The sequence below is a fragment of the Petromyzon marinus genome, chromosome 41, assembly GCF_048934315.1.
Source record: "Petromyzon marinus isolate PM22_M1 ecotype Great Lakes invasive population chromosome 41, UKy_Petmar_22M1.pri1.0, whole genome shotgun sequence".
Lineage (NCBI taxonomy): Eukaryota > Metazoa > Chordata > Hyperoartia > Petromyzontiformes > Petromyzontidae > Petromyzon > Petromyzon marinus.
Genome location: NC_133707.1, coordinates 12,119,073 through 12,125,072, shown reverse-complemented (window position 1 = coordinate 12,125,072; position 6,000 = coordinate 12,119,073). Strand labels below are relative to the sequence as shown.

The following is a 6,000-nucleotide window of genomic DNA, read 5'->3' as shown; positions in this document are numbered from 1 at the left end:
AGTGGAGGAGAGTCTGCAATTAGAACTGATCGAAATTCAGTGTGATGATTCTCTGAAGAATCAGCATCAGCTTCTCTCCCTACCTGACTTCTACCGGAGTTTGGAAAAGGCCAAGTTTCCTCTGATGAGACGCCATGCAAAACGAATGATGAGTCTGTTCGGCTCAACATACATATGTGAGCAGACATTCTCTCTGTTAACGCTGAACAAAAGCAGGCTGAGAACCAGAACGACCGACAGCCATCTCCGTGACGTCCTTCGCATCTCAACCACCAAACTTACTCCTGACCTGACAGCTATCCTTCACACCAAAGCGCAGCATCACTGCTCCCACTGAGCGCAACATTCTTCCCATTACAGGTGAGTTAAAAATATACACATCGTTTTCATTTGTTAATAAGCCCAATTACTTAATAAATTCAGTCAATTAAAGTTGATGACAATTTTTTTTAACAAACGTTAGTTGATGTGTTAACAAGCCCAATAATGTATTTGTGTAATAAGCTTGAAATATCCACATCCCCTATTTCTCTTCTTGTCTCTCCCTTCATATGGACAATGAAGGGGGATCAGCACCCTAAGAACCAATCTGAGGCTGTCACTGAGAGAATGACCTGCCAACCTTTTTGTAAAAATTAAATCTACTAATGAAGAGCTATGGAGGCTTTTTTTCTTCAAACATGTTCAATAATCAAACGTAATTTACCTGCATTTGATTTTGACAATATTAGTGCATGAGAAGTGAGGCAGTATACCTCACGTCTAGTGAGTGGCCCAATCCTTCGTATATTTTTCTGTATGTCGCCCTCGGAGAAAAAAAGTTTGGACACCCCTGCTGTACACGAATGCAATGCAACCGCTAAGTGGCATGGGGCACGACGCCTAGGCAAGGCCCGTCCTGTATTCTGGCCCTCGCCTCTCTGTACAGTGAGCAGAATCACCAGTGGCCGCCGTGAGCAAGTGTTGCACACTCGAAATGAAAGACTCGGAAATTCCACGTTCGAGTGGCGGGGGCCGTGTGAATCCACGCCGCGCGCCCACGCACCTGCTCAAGACGCGTCGTGTCCTGATTGGTCAACGCGCGGGGCTGCGTGGTTCCGTTATGACGTCTGGCGCAAGCTCCCATTGGGGAACAGCGATGGGAGTACTGCGAGAAAGGCGTTGCGCGTGTGAGCGGCAGAGACGCTCCACCACGTCCACTCCGTGTGAGCGGCAGAGACGCCCCACCACCGTCACGTCCACTCCGGTCATACTCGCAGCAGCAGCAGCTTTTGGTGGTTAACCATCAAAGGCGGTTACTGCGTGTATCGCGCGCTTGCAGGTGCGCTTCTGACGTCGTCTCAGACGCTCTTCCTTCCGATATTAGGACGCCACTGGAGCTATGCAATTGAAATGATTCGATAGAGGCGCACACACCGAATTTGGGAGGCAACACTATTTATTACTCAACATGTGATAACACTGCACATAGGGTGGTGACCATCGACGTATCGCTAGCACACACTGACGCTTGCTAACACTCGCTAACACTGTCACTCTGATACGACTTGCGTGACCAAGCCAGGAGGGCTACTGATTGAGGCTTGACTCTTCCCTTCACGAGGCGTCTTCATCCCAGCCAGGTTCAGCCAGAGCGCCACGGCCTCACGCAACCCCCGCGGTACTGACCCACGGCCTCCAGACCCCCCCGACCCGGCTGTGACGTCATTCCCGCATGCACCCGTAGTGACGTCATGCGCGCGTGTGTCTGTCCGCATGGTAGTGACGTTACAAGTCACTACACAATTTTAAATGATCTGAGATTGAAAACTCGTTTTTTTAGAACTGCTTGTGTTTCGTTTGTTATCCTCACCCGCCGGCACCATATCTAGCGCGGTTGGCTGCGTGCGGTGCGTAAGAAGATCAACGTACAGGAAGAACACAGCACGCGTCTCGTCGCCACCGCGGTAGGAGCCACGCAAAACAACAGCGCCAACAAGTGGGACGCGAGCCTCGCCGCGCGCACGTGCGAGTGGCGAGCGAGAGACCGCGTGCGTGCGCGTGCGTGCGTCCGTGTGCGCGCGACAACAACGCAGCTGTTGCCGTCTCGTGCGCCGGTGAATGGGGCGCACAGCTGCGCGGTGTCGGTAGGGCGCGGCTGCGTTCACGAACGAGTGGTGGCGCGCAGCCGGTCAAGGATGAGGCAAAGGTCGGGGGGGAGGGGGGCGAGGCGGCCTTCCCCCGTGCGCTTCACAGTAGGCAAGGGGGCAGTGGTGCGTGGTGTTACCACATCGTGTGCACAGTCTTGGTTTTGCTCTTTCTCTCTCCTCGCCCCTCTTCACTGGAAGGAACTGCCCTTGCACGTCAAACAATCACCCGCTTTCACGACCTTCCGCGTTTCTCTTAAGCCTTTTCGGGGAACTCCCCAAGAGCTCTACTGCATGTTGTCGTGACTGGCAAGGCGACGTGGAGGCGACACCGCTGCACTGCAGGGACACCGTGACGCTGTCCGCTGTTGGATGACGCCGCAGCCTTCCGGCTGCTTCTTGTTCGATGATCGCGTGGTGCGTGCACAGGTCACATTTCCTTCACGCGGAAATTCAAAGTCGTTACGTGGACATACATTTTTATTGCGTTTTCGTAAACCGGACGTTCGTAAATTGAGGGATTACCCGCATTGAGTAATCGCGATTACTTTGGCCGAATGACCGATTATTCGAATGGAGAAGCGTGGGGGTTTCGTTAAAGGGCAGGTGTCAGTACCTTCACCATCACGTGTGTCGCCTGTAAGGGTGTGGACGTGTGTGAAGCGAGGTTCACTTACTCAGGAGCAAAGACAAAGATCCCCTCGTATAGCCTCAACAGCCTGTGCTGGGGCAAGTGCAGTGAGCGAGAGGCAACTATGAAGGCCGGGACGGCACGCGAGGCGGTTGGGCGGTCAGCTCCAGGCCCGATCGCCTTTCGTCTTCCTAGTGGCGATGTTTACACACCGCACCTGCAGCAGAGAGACACGACTCACCAGCATAACACACGTGCCAGGCCTCCCGTTATTTAGACTGAAGAAATGCGATGAGCTATGAAACGCTTTTTTCACAGATATCCAGTAGGGGCGGGTCATGAGGAGCGGTCAACATTCCCGTCAACCCATACGGGTTACCCGTTTTCTGGTCCAGGGAAATTGAGTTTTCAGGTCCGTACGGTGTACAGCCGTTTCAATACGGGCAAAAAATGTTTGCCCGTATTGTGATTGCTGTATCGGGGAGACGAAGCGACATGTCTCTGACCGAATTCGCGAGCACAATTCAGATTTGTAACACGGCAGAACGAATTCTTCTGCCGCAGCTGATCACTGTTACAACGCTGTGGGTGATAACGATATAATTTTCTCCGATACCAAGGTTCTTTGCAAACCCACGGGTTTTTATCGGAGATTTGTTCACGAGGCAATTCAGATCTACAAACAGACAATTTCAACCGAGAAGATGGTTTCAAATTAAGGAACCATTGGAAAGGTGTTCTAAATCGAACCAAACTTTAAACAAATTTTTCAATGGTACAGTATATTTTTCAAGTAGTGGTACCCCAAACTTTCGCAGCTTCTTAAAATCCCCTTTTCACACCACCAGCATGTGGACGCTGCCGTGCCCCCTCGCCAGCCTGCACAGGTCGACCCCCTCCCTACCTTTCATCATGCTAAGTGCGCCTATTAAAATGCAAATTTTCATGCTAATTCCTTTGTCAAGGCACCTTAATTACTCTCACACAGCTTAAAGGTCGCGGTCTGAGCTTGGCTGTGTTTCACTCCAGCGCTCTCCTCGAGACAGTCTGGTCCCTTCACCTGATGAAGGCCGCTTGTGTTGTGGCCGAAACGTCGTGATTTTTGTGTATGGATCCTTGCAGTCACGAAAGCTTCAAATCTAGAATAAAAAATGTTGTTCGTCTATTTGTGTTTCTCCCTTGTGACGGGACTTTGTAAGAAGAACGTTGAGATTCATAATGGCACGGGGTGACCAATCAGGTCTGAATTGGTCTGTAATAAGGTAGGGCACTGATAAGGGGTTGACAAGTACGGGTCAGGCAGCGGGTGGTCGTGGCATTCTGAGACCCGTGCGAGACCGGTGTCCGATTCGTCTCCTCCCAACTCCTCTACATTCAGTAAACGCGATTCTTATTTTCCATAATCGAGAGTAAATTGTTCGACTAATTGATTCGTGAGAAATTAATGGATTTCTGGGGTACGTATAAGTAATCGGTGAGAACTAAATGGATACGCACTTCCATAGCTGAGAGTTGAGATCTCATACAGTGAGGGAAAAAAGTATTTGATCCCCTGCTGATTTTGTACGTTTGCCCACTGACAAAAAAATGATCAGTCTATAATTTTAATGGTAGGTTTATTTGAACAGTGAGAGACAGAATAACAACAACAAAATACAGAAAAACGCATGTCAAAAATGTTATAAATTGATTTGCATTTTAATGAGGGAAATAAGTATTTGACCCCTCTGAAAAACACGACTTAATACTTGGTGGCAAAACCCTTGTTGGCAATCACAGAGGTCAGACGTTTCTTGTAGTTGGCCACCAGGTTTGCACACATCTCAGGAGGGATTTTGTCCCACTCCTCTTTGCAGATCTTCTCCAAGCCATTAAGGTTTCGAGGCTGACGTTTGGCAACTCGAACCTTCAGCTCCCTCCACAGATTTTCTATGGGATTAAGGTCTGGAGACTGGCTAGGCCACTCCAGGACCTGAATGTGCTTCTTCTTGAGCCACTCCTTTGTTGTCTTGGTCGTGTGTTTGGGTCATTGTCATGCTGGAATACCCATCCACGACCCATTTTCAATGCCCTGGCTGAGGGAAGGAGGTTCTCACCCAAGATTTGACGGTACATGGCCCCGTCCATCGTCCCTTTGATGCGGTGAAGTTGTCCTGTCCCCTTAGCAGAAAACACCCCCAAAGCATAATGTTTCCACCTCCATGTTTGATGGTGGGGATGGTGTTCTTGGGGTCATAGGCAGCATTCCTCCTCCTCCAAACACGGCGAGTTGAGTTGATGCCAAAGAGCTCCATTTTGGTCTCATCTGACCACAACACTTTCACCCAGTTGTCCTTTGAATCATTGAGATGTTCATTGGCAAACTTCAGACGGGCATGTATATGTGCTTTCTTGAGCAGGGGGACCTTGCGGGCGCTGCAGGATTTCAGTCCTTCACGGCGTAGTGTGTTACTAATTGTTTTCTTGGTGACTATGGTCCCAGCTGCCTTGAGACCATTGACAAGATCCTCCCGTGTAGTTCTGGGCTGATTCCTCACCGTTCTCATGATCATTGCAGCTCCACGAGGTGAGATCTTGCATGGAGCCCCAGGCCGAGGGAGATTGATAGTTCTTTTGTGTTTCTTCCATTTGCGAATAATCACACCAACTGTTGTCACCTTCTCACCAAGCTGCTTGGCAATGGTCTTGTAGCCCATTCCAGCCTTGTGTAGGTCTACAATCTTGTCCCTGACATCCTTGGAGAGCTCTTTGGTCTTGGCCATCGTGGAGAGTTTGGAATCTGATTGAATGATTGCTTCTGTGGACACGTGTCTTTTATACAGGTAACAAGCTGAAATTAGGAGCACTCCCTTTAAGAGTGTACTCCTAATCTCAGCTCGTTACCTGTATCAAAGACACCTGGGAGCCAGAAATCTTTCTGATTGAGAGGGGGTCAAATACTTATTTCCCTTATAAATGCAAATCAATTTATAACATTTTCGACATGCGTTTTTCTGGATTTTTTTGTTGTTATTCTGTCTCTCACTGTTCAAATAAACCAACCTTTAAAATTATAGACTGATCATTTATTTGTCAGTGGGCAAACGTACAAAATCAGCAGGGGATCAAATACTTTTTTCCCTCACTGTATCTCATAGAGGTCTCATATTGGAGAGCCCAAAAGAGATATCAAAGGTGTCTCATACAATAGAGCTCTCAGTGATTTCAGCCTTGGTATGATGTCACAGAGGTCTCATATTTGGG

At 49.1% G+C, this 6,000-nt stretch overlaps 1 protein-coding gene across 9 annotated transcripts in view; it reads left to right on the top strand.

The window, feature by feature from the left end:
• Positions 1-1,133: 1,133 nt before the first annotated feature.
• STING1 (stimulator of interferon response cGAMP interactor 1) overlaps positions 1,134-6,000 on the top strand; it is a 28,522-nt gene continuing 23,655 nt past the window's right edge. Inside the window, exons 1-3 of one of the 9 annotated variants that reach the window (XM_076073186.1) lie at positions 1,197-1,321; positions 1,872-1,946; positions 2,328-2,543. The gene's annotated coding sequence lies outside the window, so the exon portion shown is untranslated. Of the gene's footprint in view, positions 1,661-1,743; positions 1,947-2,327; positions 2,544-6,000 lie in introns of those variants that run through there. The other 8 variants (XM_076073183.1, XM_076073182.1, XM_076073185.1 and 5 more) reach the window with 8 other exon arrangements.